At 45.2% G+C, this 12,451-nt stretch overlaps 1 protein-coding gene across 1 annotated transcript in view; it reads right to left on the reverse strand.

Annotated features, from left to right (window-relative positions):
• Positions 1–4,879, reverse strand: part of LOC102374615 — an 80,522-nt gene extending 75,643 nt beyond the window's left edge. The window contains exon 1 of the mRNA XM_025193645.1: positions 4,746–4,879. The gene's annotated coding sequence lies outside the window, so the exon portion shown is untranslated. The remainder of the gene's footprint in view (positions 1–4,745) is intronic.
• Between the last annotated feature and the right edge of the window lie 7,572 nt (positions 4,880–12,451).

The following is a 12,451-nucleotide window of genomic DNA, read 5'->3' on the forward strand; positions in this document are numbered from 1 at the left end:
TCCAGGAATAATGGGCACAAGCTGGCGTAGGGAAGGTTTAAGTTGGACATCAGTAGGAGCTACTTCACGGTCAGGGCGGCTAGGGTCTGAAACCAGCTTCCAAGTGAGGTGGTGCAGGCTCCCACCCTGGGGGTTTTTAAGAGGAGGTTAGATGACCATCTCGCTGGGGTCGTTTGACCCCCAATACTCTTTCCTGCCATGGCAGGGTTTCGGACTAGATGATCTGCCCAGGTCCCTTCCGACCCTAGAAACTATGAAACTATGAAACTATAGCCACCATGCTCCGGCCCGAGCGGGACAGGAATGAGGGACACCAGCATGGCCCGGGGGGGTAGGCAGGGGACCGAAGTTCAGGCACCAGCAGGGCCAGGGGGTGTGGGTCGGGACAGCCCACGGATCTTTGCAAACGGGTGCCGGTAGGAAAAGGTTGAGAACCACTGGTTTATATTAATCAAAGAATCCTCTTCTGGATGCCCAGGGCATCAGATCAGTCAAGGAAGTTGAACAGATCTCTCTCAGAAACAAGAGGTTGACATTACGTAACCCAAGACCTTAGTACAACTCCCTGGTATTAAAACTTGAGTGACAAATATTCACTAGTCTCTTCATATTTTTCAACCAGAGGCTTTAGGATTAGCTGAGCAGGGGCAAGCAAGTTTCCACAGTAAATATTTAAATGCAATGACAGGGAAGGAAAACAGATGGGAAATGTTTAGTGCCAGAAAACTAATTTTCTGCAGCCAATTATTCTGAAAACCATTTTTTGTCCTCAGCAGTCCATGACTCTTGCATCTTAATCCAGTATGCTTAGATGCAATTATTACTACTTATCCCATTTCAAAAACAAAAAAAAATCTTAAAGAGACTACCAGTATTTCTTTCACAACGCAACTCTTTATACCTTCCATGTTTAAGTAGGTAAGACAATCAATCAGTCCACTACTTCTCCCAAAAACAAAGTAGACTATAAAAAGGGGTGGGCAGGAAAAAGTTTGAGATAATTCTTCCTTTACAATTCTTGATTCCAGCCAAAAGCAGATTATCAAGAAGTCAAGTGAAATGCTGTTATTGAGGGACCTGTGAAGAGCAAACAGATACTACACATGTTTGTAATATGTATAGCATATCATTTTTGTATTGGGCGGATTAAAATAAACAAGCTAAACAATGTAGTGTAGTTCCTGAAGGATACAACTGGCATCATACCCTTCTGTGCTAGTACATACCACATTTTCTTGATTAGAAGACATGAGGAAAAGCGTCCCTTGCCTTACAATCAAGCACAAGGAGGGGCAAGAAGGTGGGAGGGGGGCTGCAGGCAGCTGCTGCAGCTTCAGCCCCAACCTGAGTTTGGGGCTGGGTTTAGGGCTGCCTCCCCCCCACCCACTACTTCTGCATCCTGTGCCACTCCTCCTCCCCTGCAGCCCCCAGTCCCCTGTTTCCCCTTCCTCTCTCTCTGCTGCTATGGGGCCCAGGCCGGAACAGCAGTGCCAGCTCCGCATTACTGCTAAGGGGCAGGCCAGAGCCATGCTCTGTGCCCATGTTGCAGCAAGGTAAGATGAGGGGGTAGGGAGGAGAGACTTGGGGAAGGGGAGGGAGATGGGAGGAAGGTGTGTGGGGACCTGAGGCTGTGGGTAGCAAAAGTGGCATGGAAAAGGGGAAGAGGAAGACAGGGAATCGGGGCAAATCTGAGGCTGGGGGAGAGGGGGGGCGGGAACAGGCAGCAGGGGGCAAGCTGCCTGCCTCTCACTGCCTGCCCTACCACATCCACAGTGCCTGCCTCATTACTGCCTTCCTACTGCCTGCCCTGCTGCCCCCCTCTTCATCTCTCCCTCCACTGCCTGCAGTAGTGGAGGCACAAATTTAAGATATCCTCAAATAATTAGATCCCATACCTGGAAAATTATAATAAATTTACAAGTTTTTCATGTGTAGAATCTAATTATTGGGAGTCATTTTACAGTAAGGGTCATCTTGTATTCAAGTAAATATGGTATTTTGCATGGAAATTAAAGCAGAGACAGTCATGCAAACAGGTTACAAGCTAAGATTGAGGTTTGCCCATTCTACTACAAAATACTGACACTTCCAATGCTGTTCTATGAAGTGTAAATTTGTTGCTCGTTACAAAAAAAAGAATGTTATACAGAACTCAGTGCCATTAAAACAAGGTATAAGGGACGTGGATTTATTTTAAAAGATGGAAACCTCTGGACTGAAACAAAGTTGGCAGTGATTTACAGAAAAGTCACAACTGCCCATCAAATACAACAGTAAAATATGTGCTAGGAAAAGGATCACTCAGTTCTTCAGTATGTTTTCTGCCTGGAAGATTAAAAGCCTGTAAAGCCAAAAGACAATTTATGAAAAAAAAAATAATGGCTTTTAAAATTATTATATGGAAAACTATAGTCTGGACCATTTGTTGGTATTTCTGAATTCTTGGGCAGAAAGAGAAAAAAAATACAGAATTATAGAAAGCTACGAATTCTTCCCAAGCAGAATATGATTCTGATCTTTTCCTGAGAAACACACACAACGTTCATTTTCTGTTTCTATATAGATGCTTATACTGCCTTTATTGCCATAGCATCCGAATGTTTTCCAGCAGCTTAGGGAGCAGCCTAATATCATATCCTCTTCTCCAGGGAAGAATTTGAGGTGCAGCACCAGGAGTTTGTTTAGACACTCACCTTTTTTTTATTTTATTTCATATTTATGTACTCATATGGCTGTGCTTATGTGACAGAATTTTGGAGCTGAAGGTGCTGACATTTATATTGATCATTACTGCCTCTGCCCACGCAAATTGCAAAGATGGGAGTATCCTCTTCATTCAGTTTTGGCTGCAATGGCGCCCACACTCTTTGGGATCTTCTCTATGCTGCTGCATTACACTTTTGATAGCTTGGACCAAGACACATACCTTCACACAAGATCAGATGGTATACTCTACAATCTATCATGTCTAAAAGCCAAAACAAAAGTGAGGCACATACTCATTAGGGAGCTCCTTCTTGTCAACGATGCTGCACTCACCACCCATGAAGACACACAACTACAAATACTCGTGAATCACCTCTCCCATGCTTGCAGGATGTTTGCCCTGACCCGCAGCATTAAGAAGACTGTGGTCCCAGGACAGGGTGCTCTCCAGTCACCATCTATCAGCCTTGACAACACGCCTCTCGAGGCTGTGAACAAGTTCTGCTACCTTTGATTCACAGTGAGCGACAACCTGTCACTGGACAAAGACCTAAATGTGCACATTGGAAAGGCTGCTACCACTTTCAGTAAGTTCTCCAAATGAGTCTGGAACAATACAAAACTCACAATCCAAACCAAAAGCCTGTATCCTCAGCATCCTTATGTACAGCAGTGAGACTTGGTCAACATATACATATCAAGAAAAGAAGCTGAGCAGTTTCCACCTACACTGGCTACACTGCATCCTTGACATGAAGTAGCAAGACAGAATCACCAACACAGAGGTCATCACCAAAGCCAACCATCATTGCACTACTCAAACAGCAGTGCCTACACTAGCTTGGCCATCTCTGCAGGATGGAAGAGGGGTGGATCCCAAAAGATATCCTATATGGGCAAATTGCAGGTAGGGAGAGAAGTATAGGGTACAAGTGCACCAATAAAGATTTTTGGGCTGATACTGATGGCTGATTAATGAGCCATATTGGCCAATACTAATCCAACTGCCAATATGCAGCCCAGCAGCTTGGAGAACAGTGACCAGTTGGTAAGTCTGTTGCCGGGGAAGGGGGTTGTGTGGGGAGGGGGGGAGGCGGAAATCAAGACCCCCACAGTGAGGGAGTGAGTGAGGTTGGGGCTGGGGCTTCACAGCTGGGGCAGGGCATGGGACAGAGCTGCGAGTGACTCGTCCAATGAGCACGGGGAGGAGAGGTGGCTCCTGCCACTGCGCACACCCCCAGGGGAGGCACAGGGAGCATGGGCCCCCCAGATCTGTGCGCGGGGTGAGGGTGAGCTGCCTGCTGCGTGCTCAGGGCCAGGGGCAGTGCTGGGCTCTTCCCGGAGGTGGGGCTGTCCGGGGGCTGTGCTCGGGGCAGGTGGCACTGGGAGGGAGCTTATTGGGGGGGGGGGCTACAGCCCCCCCAAAATTTACCACAGCCCCTCCTCCCAACACTGCTGCCACCCACCCCAGCAGCAGCAACAGCAAAGAATTCAAGCTCTATTCATACATAGCTACAATATAATAAGCAGCATTTTAGTTACCAGCAGAGAAGACTGAAAGTTCAGTTGAGAACAGCTCAGCCATACTGTGCCTATCAGGATAGTGTCAAGCATCCCTTATTGCATCACCAGGTAGCGCTGCTTCCTAACAGAGAGCAATGGTTCATTTTGACAGCTGCACTCAACAGCTGAGGTGCTGCTCACTCTCTACCACATCAGCATTGTTGGATCCAAACTTAGCCATACTGAACTTAAGGACCCACATGTTCCCAGTCATATTCATTGAGTGGTGTACTCACCAGCCTTTGCCATTTATCATCTCATCACCATTATCCACCTCCTGCTAAGATTTACCTGTTTGCATCTTCAAGGTACATTGCAAGCACCTTATATAAAGATTGTACCTTACTATACATTTGTAAAGCATCTACCAAAAAGATCCAAGCCAAGATCTTCAGAAGTTATCAGACTACTACTGACTAACCAAACAGTAGCCAAGGAGGCTGCTAAACACATTTGAGAAAAAAAAAGTGTCATACCAAAATCCCCAAACGTTATGTTTTCTGGAAGACCTTGGTACCCTTGCTCCTTTCATACTGGCAGTCCTGTGGTGCAGCTGGCCTGCCCTACCTACCCCACATAGGTAGACATGGAGGAAACATGTCGGTTCTTCCTCTCTCCTCCCACAATGTCCTATAGAAAGAAAATTTCAGTTCAGTGGCAGCCTCTTTTCTTCTTTTGCTCCTCCCCCAACTTCAGCACAAAATAATGCTTTCTTAATCCTAATGTGGCCCAAACTATTAGTCATTATACTGGTCTAAGGTCTGAGATTGCCCAGACTGAGTCAGTGAGTACATATTCACATGTAAGAAAAACTTGGGAGAAGTTCAACTTGCAAAACAAGATCCAGTGAGACCAGATCAGCAGGCTTGAGAAAACCACACTCCCTAGTGCCACCATCCCCTGCATTCCAGTCAATGATAGCTCACTTATTCGTCTTAGATTTCTCATAAGTACTGGAGACTTTTGGAGAAAGCCACTAAGAACTGCAAGATAAAAACCACATCTGAAAGAGACATTCCCAAAGTTGTAGGAACACAAATATACATCCCTGCCCAGTCTCTCATTTTTGTCTGCACTCTTATAATTTCAAACAGGCATCTAACCCTATATTTTTTATGCTTTAAATTTTAAAGAAAGCCGCTACCACAGTCTCATGGCATCTGCTAGTTTTCAGTTGGGAATAGATTATCATCAAGTTATGAGACTCCCCAAAATAGACAACATTACATAGTTGAAATGTTGTCAGAAATACCCTTTTCCATTCCCTCAGTTCTCCAACATTCGCTAATATTTAGGTACACTTCTACTCACCACTACAGAAGAAACTCTGACAGCTACAGAAGTAAGGAACAGCTACATGCAAACCAAAAGTAGTCAACTAGTTATATCAAGGGATTTTTTATCAGAGACTACTGGGAAATGACACATTTCCTGCTTTTTTGTTCTGAATTTTAAATGCTTTTTGTGCAGTGGAGATTAATCAGCTCAAGTTTACATTGTCACTTTGAGTCAAAGTAGAAAACCCAAGTCTACATTATTTGCTTAGGAAATGGGTCTTCTAATAAAAGGGTGACACTATTAAACCCACATAATGGAAACTGTGATAAAGAGGCCAGGAACATGTTTGCCTTATGGTATCTAGCAATGTGAATGCAATTTTGGAATACACTGGAAAGACTAGGTAAGTCTTAGACTACTGCAGTTATTGCACCTAAACCCACTTGAATTCAATGAACTTCAATATCAAGCTGTCCACATAAGGCAGGGCTGCCTAACAGAGACTGCTAGGGGCCATACACTACCTGATCTACAAAGCCAGGAGCCACATGGACTGTTTACCATGCAGGAGGCCCCCTCCCTCTGCCACATGCACAGTATGGGCAGCCTGGCTCCCCCCAACCTCCTGACTCCCACCCCAGCCAGGCACGTCACACAGGTAGCCCAAGACCTTTTCTTTGGCATATGCGCAGTGCATGAAGCCTAATTTCTTTCCCTGCCACATGCACAGCCTTCCCGCCATGGAAGGAAGCACACCATGCAGGCAGCACCCCTTCTGCTGCCATATGCACAGCCCAACTCCTTCCTTCGCCACATAAACAGCAGGCAAAGCCTGGCTCCTTTCTTTGCCATGTGTGCTGCGCGCACAGAACAGGCAGCCGGGAGCCACTGGCACACGCGCAACACAGGCAGCCAAGCCCTCTCCTGCTACACTGCCCCGCTCCCAGGAGATGCCCCACTGCAAGCTTTGCACCTGTGTGGTGTCAAGTGCAAGTGGGGCACAAATCACTACCAAATCAAAACAGCAGCTTTTTCCAGACACTTTGCCCAAAGGGAAGTAACGGTGTTGCTTTGCACCTTATTGTTCAGCATACAGCGCTCACTATTACAGCTCAATGGTTTTGCTTGTGGCATTGCACTCAACGGAGATTATGCATTATGTTGCCAGAGGCCAATCTGTCATGATCAGACGCATTTAATTGTGTAGAAAGCTGTGGTGCATCGCCAGATTTTAGCTTGTCATTATAGCTACCCTGCTTTGCAGCTGTGGTCATCGCTTTCATTGCTGTATCTATAGCTCTGCTCTAATTGATAACTACTGCACGCAAATAGCCTAGGGACTAACCAAGTTCTCTAGTTGTTCCTTCTTGTGGGATGGCATTTGACCAACTAATCACCATGGACACCCCTTTTTAAGTGCACGTAGAGCTCTGCCTCAGATGCTTATCAGCAACAGATAATCCTTCTAACAGACAAGCCTTAGCACCATGTAGTTTGGGTACCTTGCATGTGTTCTGTATTAACATCAGTTAAGCAAGTCCTCAGTGCTGGTAGCCCAACTACAGACCTGTTCTAACAGCAGGACCAAGTTAGCAATGGACATCGGTGCTGGAAGCAAAGAAAACTATACAGTAAGTGTCTTCGTGGCTTCAGCACTGACATGGAAAATAGAAGGATGGAAGGACAAGGGAGAGGAAGGAAAGACTTCTTCAATCAGAGCAGATCAGACAGGCTGTATAAAAGAACTGCTTCCCTGGACTATTCTGTCTTTATCACCAGAAACAGACCTTTAGGTTTACTGTAAACTAGTTTGTTACTTCAGAAATTAAAAATTAACACCACACAATACAATACACAATCAGTCACAGTCCCCTCCAAAAGGACTAGTGCACAGTAACACATCTGTGCTACCCGTATTCATGATTTGATAACTTAATTCTGGCTAAAAAAAAGCAGCCGAAACCAACGTCAGTCCTCCTAACCTTGGTATAAAATCATGAGAATAGCACTCAGTCAGCTGTGAAAATTTCACTCTGGGACCGACTGTTTGATTTTTATATGCTGCTGCCCAGACATGCAATGCAGTCTTTTGCCCATGCTCTCCACATCTCAGTGAGAACTGAATTCTTTGCAACTTCTGTTCCATTTTGAAAGCTGTGTGACACAAACCATTTGTCTTTAATAAGATACAAGGGGGAAGGGGGGGGAAATGTAGAACTGTTTTCCTAATTCTGCAAAGCTAAAGTAGTTCTCTAATCCCGCAGTTCTCCAACACTTATTTAGTACAGCCTGAAGTTTACATGGCTATTTCATGATTGTACTTACAATGGATTATTGTTCCAATAAACCCAACCTACATACCAGCAACTGCAAACCAGGGATTGTATTACAAGTTGAGAATCCCCCATCCCTCCCAATTAGGATTAGTAAAACAACTGCTGTAGCATAACTAGGAGTGGGCAACTGAGGCATCAGCCCTGATTTTGAGGTGGCACAGAAATAGCAGCTGCCATCACCAGCCTGGCCACTGCCTACAGTGCAGAAAGTGCTTGTTGCACTTCTGAAGGAGTTTGTCTAGTTTAGTGGTTCTCAACCTTCTTAGTCTCAAGGCACCCTTCACAAGACTCAAGGCACTCCTCTATAACTTTTGTGAATTGAGTGGCATTACCTCCTTGCCAAGGAGCTGGCCATGAGGGTAGGGAACAGCCAGGCAGGGAAGAGCCTGAATTTAGCAGCTTATCTCCTCACACCTCCGGGCACCCTTCAAAGGATCTTTGGGAACCCCTGTGTGCTGTGGCATCCTGGTTGAGAATCACCAATCTAGTTTAACAAGTGCAAATTCTAGCCTGTTTGTACAGCAGCTAGCACAACTAAGTCCTTGGTCCTAGCTAGAAGCTACCTCAATAAAAACAAATAGTGATTAAAAGTAACAGTCATCTCATGCCCACTGATGTCAGTGGCAGAGCTCTCAATATCTTCAGTAACACACTTCCTCCTTTTGCCACTCCAGATGCAACAAGTAGCATTAGATTATACATAAAAAGGAAAACCATGTTCTTTTGATGAGGCAAGAATCCAGCGCAGCCAGTTGCTGTACCTGGGTGAAACCAGATGACTCCCTATCACAGGAATTAATTGTTCAGTCAGTCTGCTGGAAACCAATGCCGTCAGCCAACCAAACCTTTGAAGCCCCAATAAAGCAAGGAACTGAAGGCAGCTAACCTACTGTAGCAAAATCTATCATGAGCTTGACATACAATAATATAAAAGCATCCTAATATTGGAATTTAGGATCTAGGGCAGGGGCGGGCGATTATTTTGGGCAGAGGGCCGCTTATTGAGTTTTAGCAAGCCATCAAGGGCCACATGACAGGCAGCCCAGAGCAGATAAATATTTTCTAAATTTTTTAGGGGCCCCGCAACTGGATAGAATGGCCTGGCAGGCCGTATCTGGCCCCCGGGCTGCATTTTGCCCACCCTGATCTAGGGGTTTTATGACATTGTTGTGGCATTTAACTACATTTCCAACCGTTTAAGCACACAGCTTAATCCTGAGAAAGCGAACCACTACCTTTGGATTTTTTTTATTTTTTTGCTATTTTAGCATCTAGGATCATGATGAAGAGCACCATCTGGCTACGTATGAGACCACATCTTTATTATAACAACTAGTGCTCAGTTTTGTTCTGCAGAAGATGCCAAATGCCAGCTGGAAAAAGTAGTAAAATTAAATATGCAAGAAAACATTTTTTCCATTGACTGCTTAAGCATCATCTTAAACTCCCTTTAGATAAATGGATGTGTGGTGTTTTAAGTCTGCGTTACTTAAAAGAATGCATTCAGTACCTTCACAGAAGAGAGAAGTGCTCTATTCATCACTGGCCGACCAGATTCCTTTTAGTCATAAACACAGGAAACTTGATAGAGGGTAAAAAACAATGAATTCTTTTTACTTCTCTTTGTTTAGTTTCCTGGTTAATCTCTGTTGCAAGCTGCAACACTTAAGATTCCACATTTTGCACTAGCATCAAAGGGTTTTTTCCAAAATACTACCTTGGAACTGTATTTATGACTATTATTAGGAAACTGGCAAGTCCTGGGTTGTAAAACAAAATTAATCTAGTTTAGAACTTTGAATCATCTGTTGCAGACCAGAAGTAGATCAGAGAAAAACTGTCACTTTTCCAGACATTCATCTTTGGAAGGAGAGTCAAAATACTTAGACTGGATGACCTATTGGTGCTGTTTAATCTTGATCTTCTTAACTCAGACAAAAACATTTTTCTGTTATAGTCAGTACAGGTTTCCCTCACTTTATGCGGGTTCTGTGTGTGTGAATTCACTCTTATGAGATGACACTTTTTATACCAAAAACTTGTTATATGCAAGGTAAATTCACTCTTCTGCGATCAGCGTGGTGGAAGCCCGCAGTCAGCTGCTTTGTGTGGTGCATTGTGGGAGTGACACACACCAAAATAGAGTCTCCTGTGTGGATCTGTGCTCCTTGCTCGTTGTCTGCGACACGTGTTTCTGTAGTTGCCATCCCCACATTCACCACCACCCTGTGCTTGTGTGTACTGTCTGCTGTTGGCAAGCACCAAAATTGTCTTGTAAGAGTGGTAGAAATGGGCCTGGGGGTAAGTACAGTCGAGGTCTTGGAACATATCCCTATTTGTTACATTGTAGGGTGGGTTTTCTTTATGCAAAGTCAAGTTATACGTTGTTTTCCAGGAATGCATGTACAGCATAAAGTGAGGGAAACCTGTATCAGTTTGAGGCTTTCAAATTCCACAGTGTTTGGGCTGCAAAGATGCTAGAGAAATACTTCCTTAATAACTGAAAGTGTCATTGGAAATAGTTAAAGATTCAGAGGAGTATTTCCATTTTTCTTTTGTTTTATAAAAAGAAAGCAGGTTAGGTAATGTCATTCTAACAGCTGACTACATTCTAACACCAGGAGAAGACATCTCTTGCAGTCTACTGCAAAGGAGCAAAAAGATACAAAGTGAATGTACAACTAAAATAGACCAACAAGAATACGTAGTTTCATAGTTGGTAGGGTCGGAAGGGACTTGAGCAGATCATCTAGTCTGACCCCCTGCCATGGGCAGGAAAGAATGCTGGGGTCAAATGACCCCGGCTAGGTGATTATCCAGACTCCTTTTGAAGCCCCCCAGGGTAGGAGCCAGCACCACTTCCCTTGGAAGTTGGTTCCAGATCCTAGCCGCCCTGACTGTGAAGTAGTGCCTCCTGCTGTCTAGTCTGAATCTACACTCAGTCAACCTATGGCCATTATTCCTTGTTACTCCCGGTAGTGCTCGGGGGAACAGGGAATCTCCCAATGCCTGCTGGTCCCCCTTGGCTAGTTTGTAGACAGCCACCAAATCCACCCCCCAGCCTTCTCTTGCGGAGGCTGAACAGGTTCAGGTTCTGCTCGTAGGACCTGCCTTATGCTGGTCACATCCCTCCTGAAGTGCGGTGGAGTGGGGATGATCACCTCCTTGGTCCTGCTCATGATGCATCTGTGGATGCATGACAACATGCATTTAGCTTTACTGACCACGTCCTCACATTGGCAGCCCATGTTTATCTTGGAATCAATGATGACTCCAAGATCCTTTTCTGCCTCTGCACTGACAAGAAGGGAGTTCCCCAGCCTGTAGGTGTGCTGCTGGTTCTTCCTTCCCAGGTGTGATACCTTGCACTTGTTCGTATTGAAACCCAACCTGTTCTCATCCACCCATCTCTGTAATCTGTCCAGATCTAGTCGTAGCCTGTCCCTCTCCTCCAGCGTGCCCACTTCTCCCCACATCTTAGTGTCATCCGCGAACTTGAACAAAGTGCTTTTCACCCCCTTGTTCAAGTTGCTGATGAAGATGTTGAACAGTGCGGGCCCGAGGGCCAAGCCCTGGGAAACCCCCCTGCCCACATCCCTCCAGGTCAAAAAAGACCCATCTACCACCACTCTGGGTGTGGCCCTCCAGCCAATTTGCAACCCATCTGACTGTGTAGGCATTGATGCCACAGTTGCCTAATTTCTTAATGAGAATGGGGTGAGAAGAAACAGTGTCAAAGACCTTCCTAAAGTCCAGAAAGACTATGTCCACTGCAACACCTGAGTCCAAGGATTTTGTGACCTGGTCGTAGAAGGCCACCAGGTTGGTCTGACAGGACCTGCCTTGAATAAACCCATGTTGATTGCCCCGAAGCATAATCTCCCCTGCTAGTCCCTCGCAGATGTACTTCTGGATAATTTCCTCAAAGAGCTTCCCCAGGACCAAGTCAAGACTAACAGGCCTGTAGTTTCCCGGGTCCTCTTTCCTCCCTTTTTTGAAAATGGGGACCACATTGGCCCTTTTCCAGTTCTCCGGCACATACTGACAGTGCAAGAGAATAAATACAGATGCTAAAAAAGGATAATATAGATAATCATGGGAACAACAGAGGAGTTGAAGCTGGACTGAGTGACTGATCCTAGCCGGTGCATCAAACCCAGAGGCAGTTGCAGTCCATGTAATGTGGAACAATCCCAGCGTGCTGCCTGCTTCCCTAGCAATGTGTGCTGCCCTGTAAGAAAGTCTGGGTAATCTGACATGAGTGGCTGATCCTTCTCATTCAAACAGTAGCATTTCTATTAAAGATTTCAACTTCCCCCTTACATGGCATTGGTGACCCTTATAAAATCTCCCTTTAAGAGTCAACAGGGATTAAAAACAGGTTTCTTTAGAAACTCAATTTTAACTCCCACAGGCTCCTACACTGCCCTCATCACCCTCTTTCCTAAATGTGTCCAGCAGCGCAGGGGTGACTAACATCTTCCTAAAGCTCCAGGACGTTAAAACAGCTTTGTTCCTAGAACAGCTACTCTCCATTAAATGCACGTACTTCTCTCACAAGGGAAAGA

The sequence above is a fragment of the Alligator sinensis genome, unplaced genomic scaffold (assembly GCF_000455745.1).
Source record: "Alligator sinensis unplaced genomic scaffold, ASM45574v1 scaffold523_1, whole genome shotgun sequence".
Lineage (NCBI taxonomy): Eukaryota > Metazoa > Chordata > Crocodylia > Alligatoridae > Alligator > Alligator sinensis.